This window comes from Schistocerca serialis, chromosome 1, assembly GCF_023864345.2.
Source record: "Schistocerca serialis cubense isolate TAMUIC-IGC-003099 chromosome 1, iqSchSeri2.2, whole genome shotgun sequence".
Lineage (NCBI taxonomy): Eukaryota > Metazoa > Arthropoda > Insecta > Orthoptera > Acrididae > Schistocerca > Schistocerca serialis.
The window spans coordinates 795,689,219-795,701,395 of record NC_064638.1 but is presented as its reverse complement, the minus strand read 5'-3'; positions in this window follow the sequence as shown (position 1 = coordinate 795,701,395).

The following is a 12,177-nucleotide window of genomic DNA, read 5'->3' as shown; positions in this document are numbered from 1 at the left end:
AGATTGTGATGACCCGGAGTCTCACACGAGCATTTCAGAATCTGCACGACATGTCGAGTGTTTCAGAAGTGCTGTGGTGAGTGTCTTCAACACGTGACGAACCCACGGTGAACCAACGTTCAGACATCGTGGGGTTGAGCGGTCGCCTCTCTTTACAGATGTCCGACGTCGTAGGCTGGGCAGAATGGTAAAATAGGACAGGGCGCAAGCTATGGCAGTACTAACATCAGACTTTAATGCTGGACAGAGTACAAGTGTATCAAAACACACAGTCCACCGAACACTGCTAACGATGGACCTCTGCAGCCGACGACCCATGCATATGTCAGTGATAACACCACGACATCGGCTACAACGACTGAAATGGGCACGTGACCATCGGCACTGGAAGTTGGCGCCGTGGAAGAGCGCTGCACAGTCTGATGAATCCCGATACCTTCTTCATCATGCCGATGACAGGGCGCGAATCCGTCGTCTTGCAGGGGGAACACCTCCTTGACATCCTTGAAACGTGCACTGCGGGACAGAGACAAGCTGGCGGTGGCTCCATTAGACTCTGTGGAACATTCACGTGGGAGAGTGATGGAGTGTTTCGGGGAACACAGTGGTGACCTGTACTCGCCAGATCTGAACTCGATCGAACACATCTGGGATGTGACTGAACGTGGCGTCAGAGCTCATCGCCGCCCTCTACGGAATTTGCGGGAATTAGGTGACTTGTGTGTGCAGATATGGTGCCAACTCTTTCCAGGGACCTACCAATGTCTCATTACGTCCACGCCACGACGCGTCGCCGCTGTTGTCCGTGCCATGGGTGGACAAACGGGCTATTAGGTAGATGGTCATCATGTTCTGGCTGATCATGTATAAATTAACGCCTTTCAGGAGAGAAACAAGATCAGTTCAAAAAATGTTCAAATGTGTGTGAAATCTTATGGGACTTAACTGCTAAGGCCATCAGTCCCTAAGCTTACACACTGCTGAACCTAAATTATCCTAAGGACAAACACACAAACCCATGCCCGAGGGAGGACTCGAACCTCCGCCGGGACCAGCCACACACAAGATTAGTATTTGAAGTTAACTATAAAACAGTGTAGATCCCAAAGGCAATGGGCACTATTCAAATTATTTTCTTAAGTATTTGTACAATGTCATTATACTGTATAAGAAACTGGCACATTGGGCAGTCATAGCACTGCATTTTTAACTTATGCTTGTTCATCGTGGAATTGTCTAAGTTAATTAACATTACCTACTTTTTCACTTATCGTCACATTATATATTTTATATATTTTAGAAATATGGGCATGTATTTTCCTTTAATATTGCTATCCTCCCATACCACTTTTGTTATTATTTGCCAGCATGTTACGATCAACAACTATTTACTGTAGATCGATAAGTTCATTAATGGATATCGCTTTTTTATACCCTGGGACTGCATGTTGTGCCTTTTCTACCGAGCTTCATTTATCGACGTTTCTGGCCGTTTCAATGGAAACCGCCCGAAATCAGCGTCTACCATCTCCACAGTAACCAGTTACTTCGCAATCTTATAAAATGTTCTCTACTCGACGTCATCTGTCGATATTCACATAAATCTCTTCAGAAAAGGCCCTGCTGCTACATCTTTGGAATTGCGTCTACCATCTCCATTGAAATCAGCAACATCGTAATTTGTCCACAATGCTCCAGAGGACAACCTATGCATAAGGAATGCGATGTTTATTGTTTTCTGTTTAAAGTTTTTAATGCATTTATTTGACAATAGCTCATTAGCAAGCTGTTTCTTCTTCATTATAAAATTATTCTGCATAATTTTGACGTTCCATTTACTAACACGTACATCTTTTTGTACAGAATTCTTTTGACTTATACCTCACTGGCTAACACTGACATCATGCTATCATCTGTAGACGGAGCCTCCAGTGTTTAAGAAGTAGCTGCACTGCTCTCCCCAGCAGTTGATTATCGTCATTCCGCGGTTTCTGCTCCATGTACAGTCATTATCCCTTGAGATGGTTATATCTATATTTTGTAATTATATAGCTAATTTTGATTTCTTTTATGTACACCTCTAATTTATATCCTGTATCGTATTACAGTTTTGGAGGTCTGAAGATGATCATTTGGTGATCGAAACCGGTTACCTTGTAACAAACATTCCTTTGCGATCTAGAATGTTTTGTAATACTTTTCAAATACTCTATTTTAATCGCGGATTGTCTTCAGCAATGTTTTAAAAAAATGTTTAAAATTAATGTTGTCTAAAAGATTTACAATATAAACACTCCGACTGTCGAAAACTGAGAATGTTAGATGATAAATGTTAACAGCTGTGTACGATATGGATTTGCGAATGAAATGAAATTTCTTCATTTTGTCCCACAGATTCATTTCTGTTGCTTCGTCCGTTTACATTTACCTTCTTGTTTCGTCCTACGTCAGGCACGACAACTGGTATCTGTTTTGTGTTTCTATTTCTGTGGCCAGCTGAGAAATATCTCCGTTGTGAACTTTAGAAATCTGTAATTGAGGAGCGACGCAGAAGGTTTCCAGTTTATTCCTTTCACTGAAAATTAACAAAAAAAAACATGACACCAGAAAAAACGTAATTAAAACATCTTTTGAAAGGTACAGAAGTGTGGAGGGCGGCATTTTGTAGCGTGTCAACTAGCGTTAGTGGAACCGCGTAATCGTTTTGCGAGACGAGCAGTGGTCGCTGCGTTCCCACGAGCAGCCGTCCGTTGCCCGCTGCGCGTCTGATGGTGACGCGTATCCGACGCTCGCACACTTGCGTCACTGTGACGCAACTGCAGTATCACAGTGCTCAAGCCGAATGCTCGCACGTCGGCAGGCGCCACTGCAGGTGCAAGTGACACTCCTAATCATAGTGAACGTTGCTGCTAATGATTAAATGAAACACTCCATCAGTTATATAACAACTTCATGACCATCACGATCGAATTTGTTCTGCAACTGACCAATGTAGATTCACTATATACACGATGGATGGCGAACTGCGACTGTAATTTAAATTGGCGATTTATTTGGGTGTAATAGGCAACCAGTTGCTTTTTTCAACATTTTATGCAATGTATTTTCTCTGCCGTTAATAAGATACTGCACGCTCATCATCACACGAAACTGTTGCGTGAACATTATACGGACCGTGTGCAGCTGGACGGTGTGGTTGTACTGATCACGCTCTCGTGGTAATCATGGCACACACACAAACGGTGTTTAGCTGTATGGTGCTCTACGCATTGTATCGTATGATTTATACAGAGGGTTTGTGGCTAGTAGAGGCCGGCGGGTAGCCCGGGGCACTTTGTGTTTCGCGGGATTGCCGCAAAACAGCGGACGCATGCGGTGGTTTCGTTTACACTCAGGTGACAAAAGTTATGGAATACCTCCTAATACCGTGTCGGCACAGTTCAGCAACGGGACTTTTTTTTCTTGTCATCCATAAAAACATGAAGTCCATGAATGGCTGCAAATGTTCTTCAGGTAGCCCATCATACTCATTTCCAGTCAATGATTGATTCAGTCGCACCAGATGACCCATTCCATTCCATGTAATCACAGCCCACACCGTCATGGAGCCACCACCAGCTTGAACAGTGCCTTGTTGACAACATGGATCCGTGGCTTCGAGGGGTGTGCGCCACACTCGAACCCTTCCATCAGCTCTTATCAGCTGAAATCGGGACTCATCTGACCAGGCCATGGTTTTCCAATCGCTGAGGACCCAACCGATACGGTCGCGTGCCCCGGAGAGGCACTGCGGGCAGTGTCTGTGCTTTTAGTATAGGCGCTAGCGTTGGTTGTCTGCTGCCATAGTCCATTAACGCCAAACTTCGCCGCACTGTCGTAACGGATACGTTCTTCGTACGTCCCTCATTGATTTCTGCGGTTATTTCACGCAATGTTGCTTGTCTGTTAGCACTGACAGATCTATGCAAATGCTGCTGCTGCTCGTGGTCATTAAATGAAAGCCGTCGGCCATTGTGTTGTCTGTGGTGAAAGCTAATGCCTGAAACTTGGTATTCTCAGCACTCTCTTGACATTGTGGATCTCGGATAACTGAATTCCCTTTATGATTTCTGAAATGAAATGTCCCATGTGTCTAGCTCCAACTACCATTCAGCGTTCAAAGTGTGTTAATTCCCCTCGTGCTGCCATAACCACGTCGGAAACTTTTTCACATTAATCACTAGAGTAAAAATGAGAGCTCCGCCAATACATTGCCCTGTTATACCTTGTGTACGCGACACTGCCGCCATCTGTAAACGTGCATATCGCTATCCCATGACTTTTGTCACCTCACTATGTATAGGGAGCCGGCGGGTAGGCTGGGCCACTTGGTGTTTCTCGGGTTTGCTGCAAGTAACTCAGTTCCCATCTTTTGCCCTTTACACAGTTATTTACACGGATGATTTCAACTACCACCACGAGCAATGGAAGTATAGCTCCAATGACTCCAATGGAGAAGCTTTAAGTTCATGGAAAGAAGAATACAATCTCCACCAAATTTTTGATGCCAAGGGCCGATCGACATTTACAGTCTCTTCATAGAGGCAAAAATGCAATCTTTATCTTTGTTTTATATCAATAGACGATAACTTCAATCCATTAGCAATGACACGGAGAGTTCTGTCTGACTTCCCACAGTCATCATCGCCAAGTAATGCCGGAAGCACGTTTACAGTTCCCACTGGTACATTTCATTCCCCGCCCACGTTGGAATTTTCAGAATGCAAGCTAGTCCAACTGCTCTAAAAGCCTTGATAAGATCTTAGTTTGGATTCATCCCCTGAGCAACAACTATAGAAGATTTGTGGGTGCAGTAAAAAGGACAGCAAAAAATTTTACTCACAGAGATTACCGCAAGGAGTATATTTCTGGATGGTCTGAGGTCAGTGAGAAACTGTATGAGGACTCCCTCTCAGCTGGAGAGCAAGAAACAGCAGACGAACTGCTACGTAGTCTTTATGCCAAGGGCCGTCAAAAATTGCTGAACATTCTCGAAAAACTTGACTTCAGGCAAACAAGCAAGAAAAGCTGGTCACTGTCATGTAACTTGGGAGGTGCAAAAAATACAGTTGCTGCTCAAATCGTCTCAACATCCAAACCATCTATTTACCGACCTCACGTCATGCAAATGAAGCGAGAACTGAGAATCAGGATGTCAGAATGTTCACATCATAGCTCATATTCTCTCGGGTTCACTCCTTAAGACGTATCAAAGCTTTACAAGACATTAAATCAAGTAAAGCTCTTGATGTTGATGATACACATCCAGGATTCCTCCTGCGTCGTGATAAATATGCTGAAACATCGTTAGCCCAGTTTTTCTCCTACGTTCTGCAAACAATATTCATTCTACGACTTATGAAACAGACGAATGTCATTGGCATCTTAAAACCAGGTAAGCCCAGCAACAAACCTCAAAGTTATCGTCCTACTGAGCTTTTAAATATGACGTACAAATTACTTGAGAGACTTGTATAACGGAATACGTGTCGAGGTACTTGGAAAGATTCCTGTGGAACAGGCCGGATTCCAACCTAACCGTAGCTGTGTGGATCAAGTACTTTCATTGACGACTTGCACAGAAGCTGGCTTCCAGAAATGTCTAAAGACTTCTGCTGTATATATTGACCTGCCTGAAGCTTATTGTACCGTTTGGAGACAGAGTGTTGTTTATCAGCTGTTCCATTAATACCCTTTAGAAGAACAGCACAACTTCTTAACAATATGCTGACTGACAGACTACTGTTGTAATTGTAGTGAGCAGAAGACTCTCTACAATGGCCTACCTCAAGGCTCAGCCCTAGCCTCGCTACTATTTAGCTTGTATGTTGCACATATGCGAGCCACTCAGTCCAAAAATTTTGGTTATGGTGATGACTGGGCGATCGCAACATAACAGTAACAAATCATGGTCACCGAAGATATATTAACATGAGACCAAAGTAAAATGAGACAATACTTTCGTAAATGGGGATTCCAACCAAACACTAACAAAGGTGAACCCACTTGCTTTCATCTCAGTAATATCGTAGCCAACTGACAAGTGGACATAGTTTTTGAGGGTAACCGCCTGGCTCATAACTATCCACGATGCTTTGGAGCTATGCTTGACAGAACGCAGTCATTTAAACAGCATCTAGCAAAGACTGCAACTAAAGTGAGGTCAAGAAACAACATTCTGCAAAAATCATGTGGTACAATATAGGGATCAGCACCTTCGACATTACGATCTTTCACCCTCGACCTTGTCTACTCAATGGCAAAGTACTGCAGCACTGTCTGGATAAACAACAGCCACATGGAACTAGTATACACAACTAAATCAAACAATGCGGATTAGTACTGGCACAATCAAGTCCACTCTATTATTGTGAGTACCTGCCTTGAGCTCCATTTCACCACCTAACCTGAGAAGAAAGAATAATGAAACTTCTCAGGAAAATAAGAAAATATGCAACAACCAGCAGCTGCCAATTCATGAGGACATACAAATCAACAGAAGCAGCTCCAGACATCTCCTTCTGAGAACAGCTAACAACTTCGCAGATTATGACTCAATCTGCACGAAACTTGAAAGCAAGAGTGGTATAACAATACTACACCAGAGCTCTTTACAAGCAAACAACAAACCATGAGGAGATGGTTTGTCCCGGGGACATGGAGTACAGTTGACAGTACCCGGACCAACCAAGGGAGATTTGGTGACGTACTGTGCAGATGGGAAAAAGAGTGCCACTGCAGAAAGCATCTGTGGGTTTCCAAGACAGACACATTGTGGAAGGGCGCTCTCAAAATTCGTATCCTGACTACCCCCCAGACCTCTTGGGGACTACAGCAAATGTGATAAATTAGATAAACCAGGGGACCTGTGCAAAATTTTCGTACTTCTATAGATTTAAATAATGGCAGAATCTGTAATAAGCTTAGTCGTTTGGATAAGGGTAGTTGTGGGAACGATCAGGAAAAATCTTTAAAATGAACCGAATGACATAAAGTAATAATCAGTAATATGTGATACATCCTCATATATACATATTTCCATGTGTCCAAGAATGTGTTTTGCATTTTTAATGTACGTCCCAACTTGTACGACAGGCAAAGGTCAGGGACTGTCAGTAGGGCCACATAACCTTTAACTTTAACTCGCCTAACATTTTCAATTACTGTAAGCACTTCAGGCCGGAGTTGCAATAGGTAAATCACAATTCAAGATGACAGTGACATGGATTATTCGTCTAGAAAACGAGTTACGAGTTAATAACTGCTTTAAAAAATAAAATGGTATTTGAAATAAGATAATACGAAAATTGTATATGCGCATATCGCTATCACATGACTTAACGTCACCCTAGTGTAAAGTCGTTGTCTTTACGACATGGAAGTCACCTGTAGAGGATTTTTGCACGCTGAAGCGACAAATTCGACGTTTCTTCGCACCAGGAAAGGCAAGATTACTCCTCGTAAGCCGAAGAAGCGCTGCGAGATACGCAACCACAGCCTTTGGCTAGCTTCCGGTTGCCGGGCAACGCGGCCCAGGGCGATGCTGCGCCTGGGGCCACGCCCCGAGCCCGCGGCTGCGGCTGCGGCTGGCGCTGCGGTATTATTCTTGCGGCACTTCCCCTTGTGTTTCCTCAGAAAACTCGGCGCAAACGAGATTGGGCACGAGGTATCTGAAGTCTGCTTGTTTTGGCACTAAAAGTGATTCCTCCAATGCCCTTTTTCAGTGTTTCATTCAAGCTGTGCTTTATTGTGGAGGACTGACCACTGCATGTGTATATCTGTCTATTTGTTCAGACGTTCTTTTTTTTCTAACATGGGAAACGTATTTATGGATGCTCTGAGATGCGTCCTGTATATTAGTTCTACACAGTCAAGTCAATGTGGTGACTGCTTACGGACGGCAGATGGCAGCACTGGCAGTGGAGGGTACATGAATTGTGTTGGGGAACGCGGAAAACAGTGCAATCGCTGGCGTAATACGGAAACAGAGCGATTTATCCGACGTCCAAAACGACAAGATCATTCACTTTCAAGCCAGTGGTGCCGACATTTCCGAAACGGCTAAGTGCCTCAGTGGTTAAGGTATAACGCACATGGCAAGAGGCGTTGTGCAAAACTGGCGCCGAGGCAAATGTGGTGGACTACGGGCCATAGATGACAGGGGTAAGCGGCAGAAGCGGAGATGTGTAAGGGCGAATAGACGTGCGACTGTTGAGCAGTTGATAGCCCAGATGAACCAAGGGGCTACCAGCAGTGTCTCGTCAACGACCCTTCAGCGGATATTGCTGCGTGTGGGTATCCGCTGCAGGCGCCTCATTCATGCAGCCGTGCTGACTGCTATTTATCGGCGACGGAGGTTGGAGTTTGCACGCCCGTACGGCAACTGGAAGTCCACTGAGTAGCGACAAGAGGTCTTTTCAGAGGAACCACGTTTTTTGCTCCATCGGACAGATGGCCATTTGCGTGTATGGCCTGATACGTCTGTAAGCAAGAGTCCAAGCCGGAAGAGGGAGAGTTATGGTTGGGGTATATTTTAGTGGCATTCCCTGGGTGATCTCGTCAGTCTGGAAGGCCCAATGGATCAATAAAAGTATCCATATCCTTGGGGACCATGGCCAGTACTACACGCATTTTGTTTTTCCACGGCACAATGCCATCTACCAATAGTACAGTGCAACGTCTCACAGAGCTCGAAGTGTACTTTCATGGTTCGAAGAGCACCAGGATTAGTTTACTGTACTCCCCGGGCCACGAAACTCCCCAGATTTAAATGCGATCGAAAATCTATGGGACCACCTCGTTCTGGATGTTCGCGGCATGGATCCACAACAGAGAAACCTAGTGCAGATGCCCACGACACTGGAGTGAGCATGGCTCAACATCTCTGCAAGTACCTTCTACAACATCATTGACTTCTTTCCTGCACGACTGGCAGCGGACAAGCTGCTGAATGTGAATGGTATGTCAAATAATAAGTGAAGGCTCTTAATAGTTTCGTTATTTGCTTGGCTACGTTCAGTTCAGTATTGTCATCAATAAAACTAATTTAAGAAACGACCTGCTCGTATAAAGTAACGCGCAGCGCTGTATCGTGCGAGACAGGGAGGTGAGTAAGACACGGATTAAGTCCGTGCATGGACTGGTACACAGGCCAGCCTGGGTGTTGATTTTAGGTGGTTTCCCGCGCTCCTGTTGGTAAATTCTGGGCTGGTCTACAAATTCCGCCTCAGAAAATACGATACACACACAATTAAAATACTATCACAGACAGATGGCACACATGACATCCCTCCTTTAGGTTACTTTGACGACTGTGATGTCAGAAAGGACATTCCGTCGCAAAACCAAGAAAGTAAATTTTGTCACATACTGGAAAGACGGCCCCGTAGTAGACAGGACAAGTGCTAGGGAAAAGAAAGAAAGAAGACAAAAATAAGAAATAAATTGACAGAAAAAATCGCAATACCAAGAAGGAGTTTTACGACATAAACGAAAGTTGGTAGGCGTCTTTCTACATCTGAAAGATAATATCTATTCAGATTTATCACCAGTCTCACAAGAGTGGCACTAGTAACATCACTATCAGGATGCAAATCAGGTCTGCTTTAAATACACGATGTAGCAGTCGTGAGCGTCAGTAATCTTTGAGATTGGACGTGATGAGTTGATTTTAGTGAAAAATGCCTTAACGGTTTAGAAGTCATTATCAACACCTCACTAAGGCTGCACGAGGCCGTGTAATAGGTTTACGAGAAGCTGGATGTTCCTTCTGCGATATCGCAAAAATACTTGGCAGGAATGTAGTCAATGTACTTGATAGCTGACAGCTGTGGTCACGAGAATGTGCGGTCGCAAGAAGAGTGGGCTCTGGACGACCACAAGGCACTACCGAGAGGGAAGACCATGGTTTTCGGCGTATGACTCTGGTGCGTCACACCGCATCTGCAGCAGCAATCTGAGCAGCAGTTGGCACCACAGTGACATAACAAACTGTTACAAATCGGTTACTTCAAGGACGGCTCCGACCCAGACGCCCTGTAGCGTGAATTCCACTGACCACAAACCACCGCCATTTGCGACTTCAGTGTTGTCAAGTGAGAGCTCATTGGAGGTCAGGGTGGAGGTCTGTTGTGTTTTCTGCCTTAGCGCCAGTGATGGCCGTGTGTTGGTTAGATGGAGCCCAGTTGAGGGCCTGCAACCAATCTGTCTCCAGCCTAGACACACTGGACCTACACCTGGAGTTACGGCCTGGGATGTGATTTCGTACGCCAGCAGGAGCACTCCAGTGGTTATCCCACATACCCTGACTGCAAATTTGTACGTCAATCAGGTGATTCGACCTGTTGCGCTGCCATACATGAACAACATTCCAGGGAGCGTTTTCCACAGGATAATGCTCGTCCACATATCACTGTTGCAGCCCAACATGCTCTAAAAGTGTCGACATGTCATTTGGTCTGCTAGATCACCAGATCTGTCTCCAATCGAGCATATACCGGACATCATCGGACAGCAACTCCAGCGTCATCCTCAAACAGCAATAACCGTCCCTGTATTGACCGACCAAGTGCAACAGGCATGGAACTCCATTGCACAGACTCACATCCGGCACCTGTACAACACAATGCATGCACGTCTGCATACTTGCATTCAACATTCTGGCTCTTACCCGGGTTATTAATGTACCAACATTTCCCATTTGTAATGGGTTATCTCGTGCTTAGATTGACCTGTGACGTTGGAATGTTAATCTTTTAAAATATGTTACCTAGACAAATACACTCCTGGAAATTGAAATAAGAACACCGTGAATTCATTGTCCCAGGAAGGGGAAACTTTATTGACACATTCCTGGGGTCAGATACATCACATGATCACACTGACAGAACCACAGGCACATAGACACAGGCAACAGAGCATGCACAATGTCGGCACTAGTACAGTGTATATCCACCTTTCGCAGCAATGCAGGCTGCTATTCTCCCATGGAGACGATCGTAGAGATGCTGGATGTAGTCCTGTGAAACGGCTTGCCATGCCATTTCCACCTGGCGCCTCAGTTGGACCAGCGTTCGTGCTGGACGTGCAGACCGCGTGAGACGACGCTTCATCCAGTCCCAAACATGCTCAATGGGGGACAGATCCGGAGATCTTGCTGGCCAGGGTAGTTGACTTACACCTTCTAGAGCACGTTGGGTGGCACGGGATACATGCGGACGTGCATTGTCCTGTTGGAACAGCAAGTTCCCTTGCCGGTCTAGGAATGGTAGAACGATGGGTTCGATGACGGTTTGGATGTACCGTGCACTATTCAGTGTCCCCTCGACGATCACCAGTGGTGTACGGCCAGTGTAGGAGATCGCTCCCCACACCATGATGCCGGGTGTTGGCCCTGTGTGCCTCGGTCGTATGCAGTCCTGATTGTGGCGCTCACCTGCACGGCGCCAAACACGCATACGACCATCATTGGCACCAAGGCAGAAGCGACTCTCATCGCTGAAGACGACACGTCTCCATTCGTCCCTCCATTCACGCCTGTCGCGACACCACTGGAGGCGGGCTGCACGATGTTGGGGCGTGAGCGGAAGACAGCCTAACGGTGTGCGGGACCGTAGCCCAGCTTCATGGAGACGGTTGCGAATGGTCCTCGCCGATACCCCAGGAGCAACAGTGTCCCTAATTTGCTGGGAAGTGGCGGTGCGGTCCCCTACGGCACTGCGTAGGATCCTACGGTCTTGGCGTGCATCCGTGCGTCGCTGCGGTCCGGTCCCAGGTCGACGGGCACGTGCATCTTCCGCCGACTACTGGCGACAACATCGATGTACTGTGGAGACCTCACGCCCCACGTGTTGAGCAATTCGGCGGTACGTCCACCCGGCCTCCCGCATGCCCACTATACGCCCTCGCTCAAAGTCCGTCAACTGCACATACGGTTCACGTCCACGCTGTCGCGGCATGCTACCAGTGTTAAAGACTGCGATGGAGCTCCGTATGCCACGGCAAACTGGCTGACACTGATGGCGGCGGTGCACAAATGCTGCGCAGCTAGCGCCATTCGACGGCCAACACCGCGGTTCCTGGTGTGTCCGCTGTGCCGTGCGTGTGATCATTGCTTGTACAGCCCTCTCGCAGTGTCCG